A 12949-nucleotide genomic window follows, 5' to 3' on the forward strand; every position below is an offset into this window, starting at 1 on the left:
CTGGCCCTGTCACGCCTTCGTGACCTTTGCTCTCATTTGCTGGCCCTCCAGCGCCTGCAGGCCATGTGACCTCTGACAGCCTGCTTGGGTCTGGCTGCAAGGACCTAGTCAGGTACCTCCCCTCCCTGACCATTACTGTGGTCTTCGGATGGACATTACAAGGAGCGGGAGAGGACGCAGGTCCCTCCCCAACCCAAGGCTTTGCATGGCCTCAGCATTCCCTCCTGGCCTCCCTGCAAGTTTCTTGGGTCCCTGGACCCAAAGGAGCATACCCTACCCACGCCAGGCTAGGGTCCTCTGCCACCTCCTAGCCAATCTGCCCCTCCTGACCCACCCAGCTTTAGCTCCAGGTATCCCTGACCCCAGGACACTCCAGGTGTCCTCTTCCTAGCCTGGTGGGCTCCCCTGGCTAGTCTTGGAGCTTCCTGACACTTTTATCAATGAAGGAGTACTACTGGGGTAGCCTACTGCACATCCGACCTGCCACTTTGTCGTATTGACTCTGGCAGCTGAGCCCTCTGAGCGCTGGTTGGCATGGGAATAACCCGCCAAGCTCTCAATGCCGCATCGAGATCCACGAGGCCGTGTGCTGTCACCTGGAACACCAGCACCGCTCCAAGATCGCTCACTGTCTTCACCCCAAGCTCTGGAGGCCAAGGACTGGCACCACCAAATCTCCAACCACAAAGGCAGGGCTCAGGGAGGATGGCGGTCAGGGGAAGGAGATGGAGACTGTACAAGAGGACCCTCAAGCACAGTTCAAGAGGGATCCCACATGCATGCAGAAATGCCTGCATCTGGCAGAGAGGGTTGACAAATGCTTATGGTCAAAAAGGAAGATAGCATCAGGCATGGTGGCACATGCCTATAATCCCAGCAACTCAAGAGGCTGAAGCAGAAGGATCACAAGTTCAAGACCAGCATCGGCATCTTAGTGAGATCCTTTCTCAAAATAAAACGTAAAGGGGCTAGGGATGTAGTTCAATGGTAAAGTTCCCGAGTTCAATCCACAGAAAAAAAAAAAAAAAAAAAAAGACAGCATAAAGCTGGATCCTGTGGTCACTGGACATGACATGTTCCCTTTTGGACTCTTCTCACGTCACTCACCCTTGGAAGGTGGGCAGGGAGACCCTGGGAGTAGCACTCCTACCAGTCCTGGTTCTTCTGTGCTGTGCCTCCACAGGGCCTCCATGGGGGTGGGGGGTGGGGGAGCTTCCTTGCAGGTGTGATTTGGATGGAGTATGGACTCCCAACCTAAAAAGCATTGTTTCCAGAGAGCTGGCTTGTGTTTTGTAAAAAGTTCTTTGTCTCTATTTCTTCTAGCTGTGACAGGATAGGTTTGGGGTAGGCAGCTGCCCCTTGACTCCCCTTTCTTTCCTGTTTTCTGAAGGGGGCAATGGTTTTATCAGGAAATATTGAACAAAGCTCACAATAGGGCTATATACTGAGAACAAACAGATTCATTGTTATACCTTGTTGATGTGACTTCTCTAAAGACCCTCTTCTGATACCATTTCAGAGTGACCATGCTTAAGAGGACAATACTACACTGACAAGGCATGTCTCCATTTTTATTTTCCCTAATGTGGTATTTGTGGCTATGAAAGTGATTGCCCCAATTTTTTTTTTTCTTTTTAAATTATTTTCTGGACAGGGTCTTGCTAAATTGCTCAGGCTGGTCTTGAAATTATGATCCTTCTGCATTAACCTCCCATTGTAGCTAGAATTATAGGTATGTTCCACTACACCTGTACCTGGTCAAAACTCATGGTTGTTTTTTTTTTAATATTTACTTTTTGGTTGTAGGTGGACACAATATCTTTATTTTATTTTTATGTGGTTCTGAGGATCGAACCCAGTGCCTCATGCATACTAGGCGAGCACGCTACCTCTGAGCCACAACCCCAGCCCCAAAACTCATTGTTTTTTTGGGGGGTGGGTGGGGGAGGTTGGTACTAAGGATTGAACTCAGGGGCACTCAACCACTGAGCCATATCCCCAGCCCTGTTTTATGTGGGAAGCCATTCTCGCACGTGATTGGGCACCTCCCTGATTGGGTGTGAGGCATTCTGGCTAAACTGCGTTGGAACTAATCCCTACCCTCTCCAGGTGCAAGAGCCCATCCAGTGTGAGGGTGTGACTGACCCTTGACCCTGAGACCAATCACTGACCCTGACCTTGGAATGCTGTCCCCCTCGACCTTCATTGGATGGAATTTTCCTCTGAACTTCTTGTTCCCCAATAAAAGGCCACTCCCTGGTGTGCTCTCTCTCTCTCTCTCCTGCTAGTCCTGAGTAAGCCTCGCTGCCCCACCGGGTGGCTTGAGGCAAGAGCCAGAGGGAGGGCCGTCTCAGACCTGGTGAAAGAAAAGGGTAAATTGAGTTTTGTGTGTTTATTTTGATCTCACTAGTTAACTTCTATGCTACGAACCTCTAGTATGAAGCTAGCGTGCTGGGGGCTAGGGATGTGGCTCAAGCGATGCGGCCCAGGTTCGATCTTCAGCACCACATACAAACAAAGATGTTGTGACCGCCAAAAACTAAAATGTAAATAAAATATTAAAAAAAAAAAAAAGAAGAAGCTAGCGTGCTGGTTGCGCGGTGGAGTTTTGTATTTTATTTAGAGAGAGGGTCTCACTGAGTTGCTTAGCACCTCGTTTTTGCTGAGGCTGGCTTTGAACTTGGGATCCTCCTGTCTCAGCCTCCCAAGCCGCTGGGATTACAGGTGTGTACCACCACACCTGCCTTCATTTTTTTTTTTTTATAACAATTTTTTTCTTGGCATTTGTTTTGATAAAAATATTTTTTAAAAAACATAATTTTCAGCTGAGCAGGGTGGTGCATGCCTGTAATCCCAGCGGCTCAGGAGGCTGAGATAGGAGAATCATGAGCTCAAAACCAGTCTCAGCAATGGAGAGGCACTTAGCAAGTCAGTGAGACCCTGTCTCTAAATAAAATACAAAATAGGACTGGGGATGTGGCTCAGTGGTTGAGTGCCCCTGAATTCAGTCCCCAGTACCAAAAAAAAAAATTAAATAAAAATATAATTTTCAAAAAATAAAACAATCATTTTCTAAAAAAAAAAAAAGAATAAAAAAAAGTCTTTTTGGCCTGAATCAGTACAGAACATTCAGAGGTATGTTGAAGTGAGTCCAAGTGAGCAGGAGGCAGAGGACAAGGCCCCCTGCAGTGGGGACAGGCCCTTAACTGGACTCAGGCTCCACTCCCACACACAGCCCTTGGGATCTGCCTCCCAGTGGTGGACCTTGACCAGGGTGGCCAGCTTCTCTCACTTGATCCAGCCTACTCTGGGACTGACCTTGCCCACGAAAACTTTGTCCCCAGTTACCCCATTTGCAAATGCAAACAGAAAGAGCCACTTATCTGCATTACCCAATCAGGGTAAACAGCCTTTGCCTGCTCCCTGCCCTCACCCCTAAGGTCAAGTTCCTGAGCCAAAGATATGCACAGAGAAAATTTTTTCTGTGCCTATTTCCTCCTGGCAAGACTTCTGCATTTAGGAGGCTGCAGTTCAGTGGTTTCCTAATCACTATTGCAGAAACTTCAGAAGAATCTTTAAGCAGTTTAGAGTTATGAGGTCTATTCCCAAGTTTGTCTGCCCAAACTCTGCCAAGCTCTCTGATATTTTTAGAGGAAGAAATCCCACGGACTGCCATCATCCATACATTCCAGTGACACAACTTTTTCAAATGGGAAGTCTCCCAAGGTCTCAGCTAAATCCTTCAGGTTTCGGGGTGGGCCTGCTCCCCTCCACTCTTGCCTTTTATGTAAACAGAGACTTGCTCTTGAAGGACACACCTACTACTCACACCACAAAAGTCAGAAGTCATTGTTTTTCTAATTCTGGGCCTCTTACCAGTTGTGTGACCTTCAAAAAAAATCTCTTGGTTTCCCCATTGGTAAAATAAGGGGGATGATCTAGAGGGTCTCTTGGGCCTTGTTATAGAATAAATTGTGTCCTCCCCAAATTCAGGTGGAAGCCTTAATCTCCAATGTGATTATACTGGAGATGGGACTTTAAAGAAGGTAATTAAGGTTAAGTGAGGTCATAGGCTAGGGACTCAACTGAATAAAATTCATGTCCTTATAAGAAAAGGAAGAGACCCCAGAAGGCTCCTTCCAACTCTAAGCCCTGAAGAAAGACCATGTGCAGGTACAGCAAGAGGCCAGTGATCTGCAAACCAAAGAGGGAGGCCTTTCAGAGCCTAACCCTGCTGGCACCATAGTATTGAATTCACAGGCTTCATAAGTGTGAGAAAGTATCTGTGGTTTAAATCCTCAGCCTCTGGACCTTGGTTAGAGACATCCATGTAGACTAATCAGCTGCTCCTCGAGACCAGCTATCTTGTGCTGCAGAGCCTGGTTGGAGGGAAGGCTGTGCCAGGTGCCTGCTGGCCACTACCACCTTTGAGTCACAAAAATGGCTTGTGGCCATATGGGGAAACCAGCAAACCCCAGCCTCTCCAGAGAGTCTCAATGGGGACTTGGCTTCAGGTATCATCTCCAGGAACTAGTTTGTACTTCTGTGGGGTGTTTGCCATTGCTGACTGACTCCACACTCCACCCTCACCTCTTGCTTCACAGAGAAGTCACCAGGGTGGAGTGGGTGGTCTTATACTGCTGAGCTCAACAGATCTTCCTGCCTCAACCTCCTGAGTAGCTGAAACACAGGGACATGCCAGCATACCCAGCTTTATTTTTCTGTTATTACAGAATACTGATGCTGGAGGCCCGGAAGACTATGAGTGTGGTGCTGGCTGGAGACTTGTGCTGCTTCAACACATGGAAGAAAGCAGAAGGGAAACAGAGTATGTGGCAGCCTTGTTTTATGAAAACCTGCTCTCAAGCTAATTAACCTAGTCATGCAGAGGAAGAACTCACTCATGTGAGAAAGGCATTAACCCCTTCATGAGGGCTTGGCCATGAGGACCCCAAACATCTCCCAACATGCTCCTGTGAAGGAATTAAGGTTCTAACACATGTGGGGGACACATTCCAATCACAGCAGATGGAGAGAGAGAGAGTACTTGTGTATGTGGAGTGTTTCTGCTGGGTGAGCAGTTGGGCCCAATGTCCAACAAACTGTACCTTCCTACAGGCCTTTCTGTCCCTGAATCCATTGCTCTTCTCCCTACACCCCTTTTCCTGGCCATCTATGCCAAGTACTGCTGCCCTGTCTCTGCTTTGGGTCCTCTTCCAAACCTTACTGGTTCCATTTTTTTTTTTTTTTAATATAGTACTGGGGATTGAGCCCAGGGGCATTTTATCACTGAGCCACATCTCCAGCCTTTTTTATTTTTTATTTTGAGATAGGGTCTCACTAAGTTGCTTAGTGCTTCGCTAAATTACTGAGGCTGGGCTTAAACTTGTGATCCTCCTGCCTTGGCCTCCCAAGTTCCTGGGATTACAGGTGTGTGCCACTGTGCTGGGTTTGCTGTTGCATCTTTTGGCCCAATGCACTGCCCTGCAAGGCATTTAACTAAGTCTTAGCCCACCTCTCCCCAGTCACAGAATGAAGTAACGATTGATTCCTGAGTCCAGTCCTCTACACACAGCTGCTCTCCACTCCAACCCTCTCGCACAGGCACCTTCACCTCTCTCCCGTTTGTTTCCTAGGAACCTGGGCACATCTCCAGGGCAGGTTAAATGTCCTCTGCTCCTGGCTTCCCTGTTTTTCCTCCACCTGGCTCCTTCATTTGCCTGAAGCTGCACATTCCCTCCCACCCCAGCATCTTTGTCGCAGGGTGGCCATCACATCTATATCAGAGCCCCTGGGGATGACACTGCTACTGTGTCTTCCCCAGACCCTTGACTCCTGTGAGTCTGGACCTGCCCAAACTCACCCTGAGTAGTCTTGAGCACTGTCCCCTTGCAGTTTACTCTCCTGGGTTTTCAAGTCCAATGAACTCAGCTCTAGAGCCTTCAGCGCTTTGGCAGCTGGGTGACCTTGGGCAACTTTCCAACTTTTTTAAGATTACTTTTTTCATCCCTGTATTTAGGAAGAAGCCCATGTGATGATCTGTGTGAAGCGCTTCCCATGGGGACTGGGGGTGTAAACATCCTGGATTCCAATTACTATCATTGCCTCTGATGGTGGCCATTGATCATCTTGGCTGACTATACCCTTCTCTTTTGGTGATAGTCCTCAGAGAGATGGGGACATGCCAGGACCTTGGGCTCCTGCTTGAGCTGTTTCTCCAAACTTCAGGTCAATTCTATGAGCTGCCAATACACTGACATAACCATAACCAGTTCTGTTGGTTGCAAGCAGGCACCCTGACTAGTATGCCTTTCCGGCCTACTCTACTCTATTAGCCCCAAGCTCTGGACAGCTGTACCTGTACACACTGTGCCACTTTTCATGTCTAGCCTTTGCTCAAGTAGTTTCATCTAACCCAACTCTTCTTACCCAAACAACTCCCATTGCTCTTCAAAAGTTTCCGAAGTTCTCCTCCTTCAGGAAGCTTCTTGCCCTCCTCAAGTGTGCCAGGTGTCCTTGCTAGGTGCCTTTGTTCCTGTACCACTCTGCACCCGTAATATGAGGCTATTGATCCCACCAGGCTCTGGGATCCCTGGGGAAAAAGATTGGGCGCTCTCTCTCTCTCTCTCTCTCTTTTTTTAAACATTCATTTTTTTTTTTAGTTGCAGTTGGACACAATACCTTTATTTTATTTTATTTATTTTTATGTGGTGCTAAGGATCAAACCCAGGGCCTTGAACATGCTAGATAAGCGCTCTGCCACTGAGCCACAACCCCAGCCCCAGGTTCTCTTATCCTTCTTCAGGAATATGCATTAACAAACACTAGTGGATGGTGAATGGATGGGGTGGGTGGATAAATGGATGAATAGGAATGTGGAGGAAAAGGTGGGCGGGTAGATGACAAATCACTGTGTTTCTGGTTGACCTTGCTCCAATCTCTTCTTGAATGATTTCCAGACTAATCTCCCTTTGTCAGGCTTGGATCACTTCATGACCCAAATACCTTCAGAGGTTGTGTGTTGCCTGCCAAATACAGTTCAAACTCCTCAGCCTGGAATCTGGCCTCTACCTACTTTTCCAGCTCTTTTCTCCTACTATTTTCCAGCCAAATCATATCAGATGTGTTCTGTGGCCTGGCTACACATAGTGTGACCCTCAGACCTGCAGTACCAGCCTCACTTGGGAGCTTGCCAGAAACGCAGAATTTGAAACCCTACCCCAGCCTATCTCGGCCTCTTTTTTTGTCCCAGAGCTCATGTTGTTCCCTGAAGTGTATTTGAGAGTCATCCCTCTGCTATAAGTGACAAACGCTTGGTGAATAAAGTCCCTGTTAATTCATCTCTTGCTATGCTGTACCTTGCCAGATGCCTCACACATGCCCATGCTGTCCAAATGCATTCATCAAAGAAATGGGTTAATGGACAAAAGAACAAAGGCTTAATTTTTAACACAGGAAGAAGGTTTTCAGGATCTCCTTTGGTAGCAGCTGCATCAGGCACCCTGGGGCAAGAGTTTCACTGACTTGGTCCTGGCTTTCTTCCTATGAAGGGTGGAGAGCATCCCAGTTTGCCTGCCTGCTTGTCCCCAGTCAGAGTGATAGGGAATGAAATGCAACCTGTGATGGGCACAGGAGCCTGTATGGACATCCTTCTTATAGTTACAGTGGGGAAGGAGAGTAGATCTATCCCATCAGAGGATGCACAAAGCTGCACTAGAATCAGTATCCCTGAGTCCATCCTCTTTGGCAGTCAGTTCCAGTATTATAAGGACAAACTCGTCAAGTTCCTACCCTTGCTGGGCCTGTCCTCCTTTCACCTCTTCTTAAGGAAGACTTCCTAAATTGCCTTCAGCAACCTCCCCTTTCTCAGGATCCCAGTCGTTGGTGGACATATGGTTTTGCATATTTTTATTTTTAAATTTTGTGAGACTTGTGGATTGGACCCAGGACCTCATGCATGCTAGGTAAGCACTCTATCACTGAGCCACATTTCCAGCCTTAATTTGTTTATATTGCAGGATAAAAATGGAATGCTTTTCTCCCAAGACCAGGAACAAGAAAAGATAGCTGCACATACCACTTCTATTAATTATTGTACTAGAGATTCTAGCCAGTGCAATTGAGTAAGAAAAAGAAATAGAAGGCAACCAAATTAGAAAGAAGTAAATCTGTCTGTATTTGTAGACAACTCAATCCTGTATGAAGAAAATCCTAAGAAATTCATAAAAAACTACTAGAAATAATCAAAGAGTCCAACAATGTGACAAGATACAAGATCAATGTAAAAATGTACTTCTATAAATTACCACTGAACAATCTGGAAATGAGATTAGGAAAGTAATTCCATTCACGGTAGCCATAAAAAATATAAATAATATTAAATGCTGGAGAGGATATGGAGAAAAAGGAATACTTTTACATTGTTTATGGGATTGTAAATTAGTACACCACTATAGAAATCAGTATGAGAATTTCTCAAAAGACTAGGAATGGAATTATTATATGACTCATTTATACCACACCTTTGCATTTATTCTAAAGAATTAAAGTCATCATACTATAGCAATACACACACACCCATGTTTATAGCAGCACAATTCACAATCCCAAACTTTAGAACCAGCCCTAGGTGTCCATCAATGGATGAATGAATAAAAAAGTGTGATATATGTAAATGATATACATACATATATACAATGGAGTTTCAGTCAGCCATAAAGAATGAAACTATGTCATTTTCAGGAAAATGGATGGAACTTCAGAACTTATGTTAAGCAAAATAAGCCAAACTCAGAAAGTCAAGAGTCCTGTTTTCTTTCATATGTGAAAGCTAGAGAGGAAAAAGGAAAGGAGAGAGAGAGAGAGAGAGTGAGTGTGAGTGTGTGTGTGTGTGTGTGTGTGTGGAGGGGAGTCTCATGAACATCAAAGACTAGTAGAATAGAGGAAAGGGATTGGGCGAGGGAGAAAGGGAGAGAAAGGAGAAATACTGGGGAGTGATATTGACAAAATTATATTGTTACATGTGGCTTGAACAAATGTGTAACAACAAATTCCACCAGTATGTATAATTATACCAATAAAAAATGGGAAAAAACTAAAAATATGTATATTAACAAAAAAAAATTCAAAGGGGGGAAAAAAGAAAATAATTCCATTCATAACAGCATCAAAAATAATAATACAGGGCTGGGGGTCGGTAGTAGAACACTTGCTTAGCATGTGAAAGTTCCTGGGTCTGATCCCCAGTACCTCAAAATAATAATAATGATCATCATAATAATGCCATTCCTATTACAATTCCAGCAAGATATCTTACAGACATGGACAGCTTAAAATTTACATGGAAAACCAAAAGAACGAGGTTAGCTAACACAATCTTGACACAGAGATCAATGGAAGAGACATGGATACAACAAAAGTATGTTCAACAAATTTTTAAAAAAATATTTTTAGATATTGATTAACCCTTATTTTATTCATTTATTTACATGTAGTGCTGAGAATTGAACCCACGCCTCACACATGCTAGGCACGCGCTCTACCACTGAGCCACAACCCCAGCCCCCTCAACTGACTTTTGACAAAGGTATGAAAGCAGTTCAAGGGAGGAAGGCAAGCTCTCAACAAATGGGCTGCACAATTGGATATTCACAGGCACCAAACAATCCTATATCTAAACCACACACCTGATACGAAAATTAACTTAAAATGGATCATGGACTTTAACATAGAATATCAAACACTAAAATTTTAGGAGAAAATAGCAAAAAATCTTTGGGACCTAGGGCTAGGCAAAGAGTTTCTTAGACATGATACCAATAGCATAATTCATGAAAAAGAATTTGCTTCCCTGCGCCTTCAGGCAGCCAGACAGTTGGCGAGTGAGGTTCAGATGTCTGGGGGGACAGCAGTGGGCTGTGGTTGGAGTCCTGCCTGATCCAGGTGTGCAACATGCACAGTCATAGTCAGCCTGGGCCTCTTGGGTTGTGTCTCCTAAGCCTCCTGCAGGAACAATGCAAAGCACCAACCAGCAAACAAACAGAAGTCAAATTGAAAGGAAAGGAAAACCCAGGTCAGCCAGAATAGAGAAGTATCAGCTTACAGTCAACCCCTTTCTCATGCAGTTTCTGTCCCTGTAGGAGACATTCTCTTCATTCCTCAAGCCCCAGGATCAAGAGTCCCAAAAAGTTGGGCAAGGCCTGGGCCACTAAAGTGGCATGGTTTTATAGTAATTTGTCATGTCTCTCCCGACCCCCCAACTGCAACACACACCTCCTTTTCCTTTCTCAGGGCACGTAATCTCTTTAACTCCCTGGCAAGATCTTTGTGTGCCCACCTGCAGACTCAGAAGTCTCTAGAAATCAGGTCTATCTGGCAATGATCATTTTCACTGGCAGCCTGTAAAAACATTAGGCATGATGCCAGGTTATGCAAACTACAGGAATAGAAGTGAGACACTTCAGCAAGCACTTCTTCTCAATGAATGATACCATTGGGAACTTTCCACATATGCTATCACATGCCAGAAACCCTTCCCTTCATCTTCCTACATCTATCTATCTTCAAGGTCTATTACATCTACTTGGAGATTATATCTTCAATTTGTCTTCTGTCCACTGTCATTTGCCATGGTCCCTTGTCCAAAATCTTACTATAGGCTCCTCACTGGTCTCTCCAATTTCATTCTTACTTTACAGCCTCCTCTCCACTGGCAAGCCAAAGAAATCCCTTATAATCAAGTCAGATCTAAAATCAGATGCTATAATGATACAGCCACATCAGTATTTATAGCAGTGCAATTCACAACAGCCAAGTTACCGAACAGCCCAGATGCATGTCAACAGATGAATGGATAAAGAAAACGTGGCATATAAACACAATAGAACGGAGTTTTACTTAGCCATAATGAAAAATGAAATTATGGCATCTGCTGGTAAATGGATGGAACTGGAGAACATCGTGCTAAGTGAAATAAACCAGACTCAGAAAGTCATGAGTTGAATGTTTTCTCTCATATCCAGAAGCTAGAGCAAATATGGGGAAAAAAAGGGGATGGGTGGGTGGAGGGGGTGGCATGAGTGGAGTAGAAGATAGTGATTGAAGCAGAGGGAGGAGGGATACAAAAAGAGAAGAATGGTGGAAGGAAGTGGACCAAACTATCCTATGTACATATATGAAAATACTGCAGTGAATTTCACCTTTATATATATATGACTAATTATATAAATTAGTCTCTCTCTCTCTCTCTCTATATATATATATATATATTAATGACATGACTAATTTAAAAAAAAAATGTAAATAAATAGAAGGAAGACCAGTAGAGGAAAGGGAATAGCGGGAGGGAAAGGGGAAGTACTGGAGACTGAATTGGAACAAATATTACTCCATGTTTGTATGACTATGTTGTCAGTATGAACTCCAATATTATGTATAACTATAATGTAATAATTTTTAAAAATCAGGTCAAATAAATCCCACCATTTTTCAAAGAAAAATCCAAATTTCTCTCTCTGGCTTACAAAGCCCTATCCAACACAGGCCTTGCCTCTCAGACCTCTTCTCCCACTCTTCCACCCCTCTGCATGGCTTTTCAGATGGCTTGTTCATTTCTATCTGATCTTTTTACCTGGAGTGTGCATCCTCATCCAAGGGCTGACTCCTTGCTGTTCAGGTCTGGGCTTTGCTCTCTCTTCAAGTGGAGGCTCCTATACAGACCCAATTAGACAATCACTGAGCTGTCTTTGTGGGCCCAATGACAGAACCCAGGAGCTCCGTGGTTAAAATAGCCCTTCGGAAGCACCCTGACTTGGGCCAAGGACAGCTAGGTCACTTGTGTGCATTGATCACTGTTTGCATGAAAACTTTCCAGGCAATCTCTGGCTGAGTTGGCAGCTGAGACCACCCCCGGGGGCTGGCAGCCAAAGGCCACAGGCCAAACACATTTCTAGCAGCTCCAGGAACAAGTCCTCAGCAAAAGTGGGCTGGGCAGTACAGGAGAGGATCCATCAACCATCACTTACCTCTGCTTGAGAGTCTTCTTCCTCACTGCTCATATGTTGCTTCCTTCTAGAACATAAAACTCACAGAAGCTGGTCTTTTTGTCTTGCATCTCACTGTAACTTTAGCTTAGTGTGTAGTTAAGTATTGAGTGAATGCTTTTTTTTTTTGGTACTGGAAATTGAACTCAGGGGCACTTGATCACTGAGTCACATCCCCATCCCCAGCCCTATTTTGTATAATATTTAGAGATAGGGTCTGAGTTGCTTAGCACCCTGCTTTTTGCTGAGGCTGGCTTTGAACTCGCGATCCTCCGGCCTCAGCCTCCAGAGCTGCTGGGATTGCAAGCATGCAGCACCTCACCCAGGTGGAATGAATACTTTGTATCCAATTCTCACAAACTCCAGTAACATTAGGAATTTATTCTCATGGTACAAATAAGTTAAAAGTCTTAGGTTAAAAACCTTACCCAGGAAGTGGTAGAACCAAAATTTAAATGCAGCTTTACCTAACTTCAGACCCAGCATCCCTGGGAAAGAGGGTAGTTAGGTGGTTGGTCCTGTGTTGAAGATTGAATGTGTACATTCCAGAAGTGGCTTTGAACCAGATTACAAGTTACTAAGGATGTGAACCATTCTTCACAATTCCTCTAGGTCTTGATTTTTAATACACATGCCCTGGTAACATAGAAATTGGAGTTAACATGGGTTATTAAGAATTTCTGCATACCCTTAGGCTAGGTGCACAAGTGGGTGGTCGAAACTGATGAAGGAACAATTCTGCTTATTTCAAAACTGCTTCCTGTTTTGTTCTCTTCTCATTCTTTGCCAATTCCTTCTCAAGGAAGCTTGGCAAAAATACTGAGTCTCAAGATAACTCTAAAGTATTTTCCTGGTCCACTCTGTAGGCTAAAAGAAAAATCTGTTAGCCTCTGGGGTTTCAAGGACCC

The 12949-nt window shown here is 44.6% G+C and overlaps 1 long non-coding RNA gene across 3 annotated transcripts in view; it reads right to left on the reverse strand.

The window, feature by feature from the left end:
* LOC107150235 overlaps window positions 1-12022 on the reverse strand; it is a 33137-nt gene extending 21115 nt beyond the window's left edge. For 2 of the 3 annotated variants that reach the window (XR_001504559.2, XR_007351099.1), the window contains exon 1: window positions 11630-12022. This is a non-coding gene — a long non-coding RNA (uncharacterized LOC107150235). The remainder of the gene's footprint in view (window positions 1-11629) is intronic. The other variant, XR_001504556.2, reaches the window with a different exon arrangement.
* Window positions 12023-12949: the final 927 nt, after the last annotated feature.

This window comes from Marmota marmota, unplaced genomic scaffold (genome assembly GCF_001458135.2).
Source record: "Marmota marmota marmota unplaced genomic scaffold, marMar, whole genome shotgun sequence".
Lineage (NCBI taxonomy): Eukaryota > Metazoa > Chordata > Mammalia > Rodentia > Sciuridae > Marmota > Marmota marmota.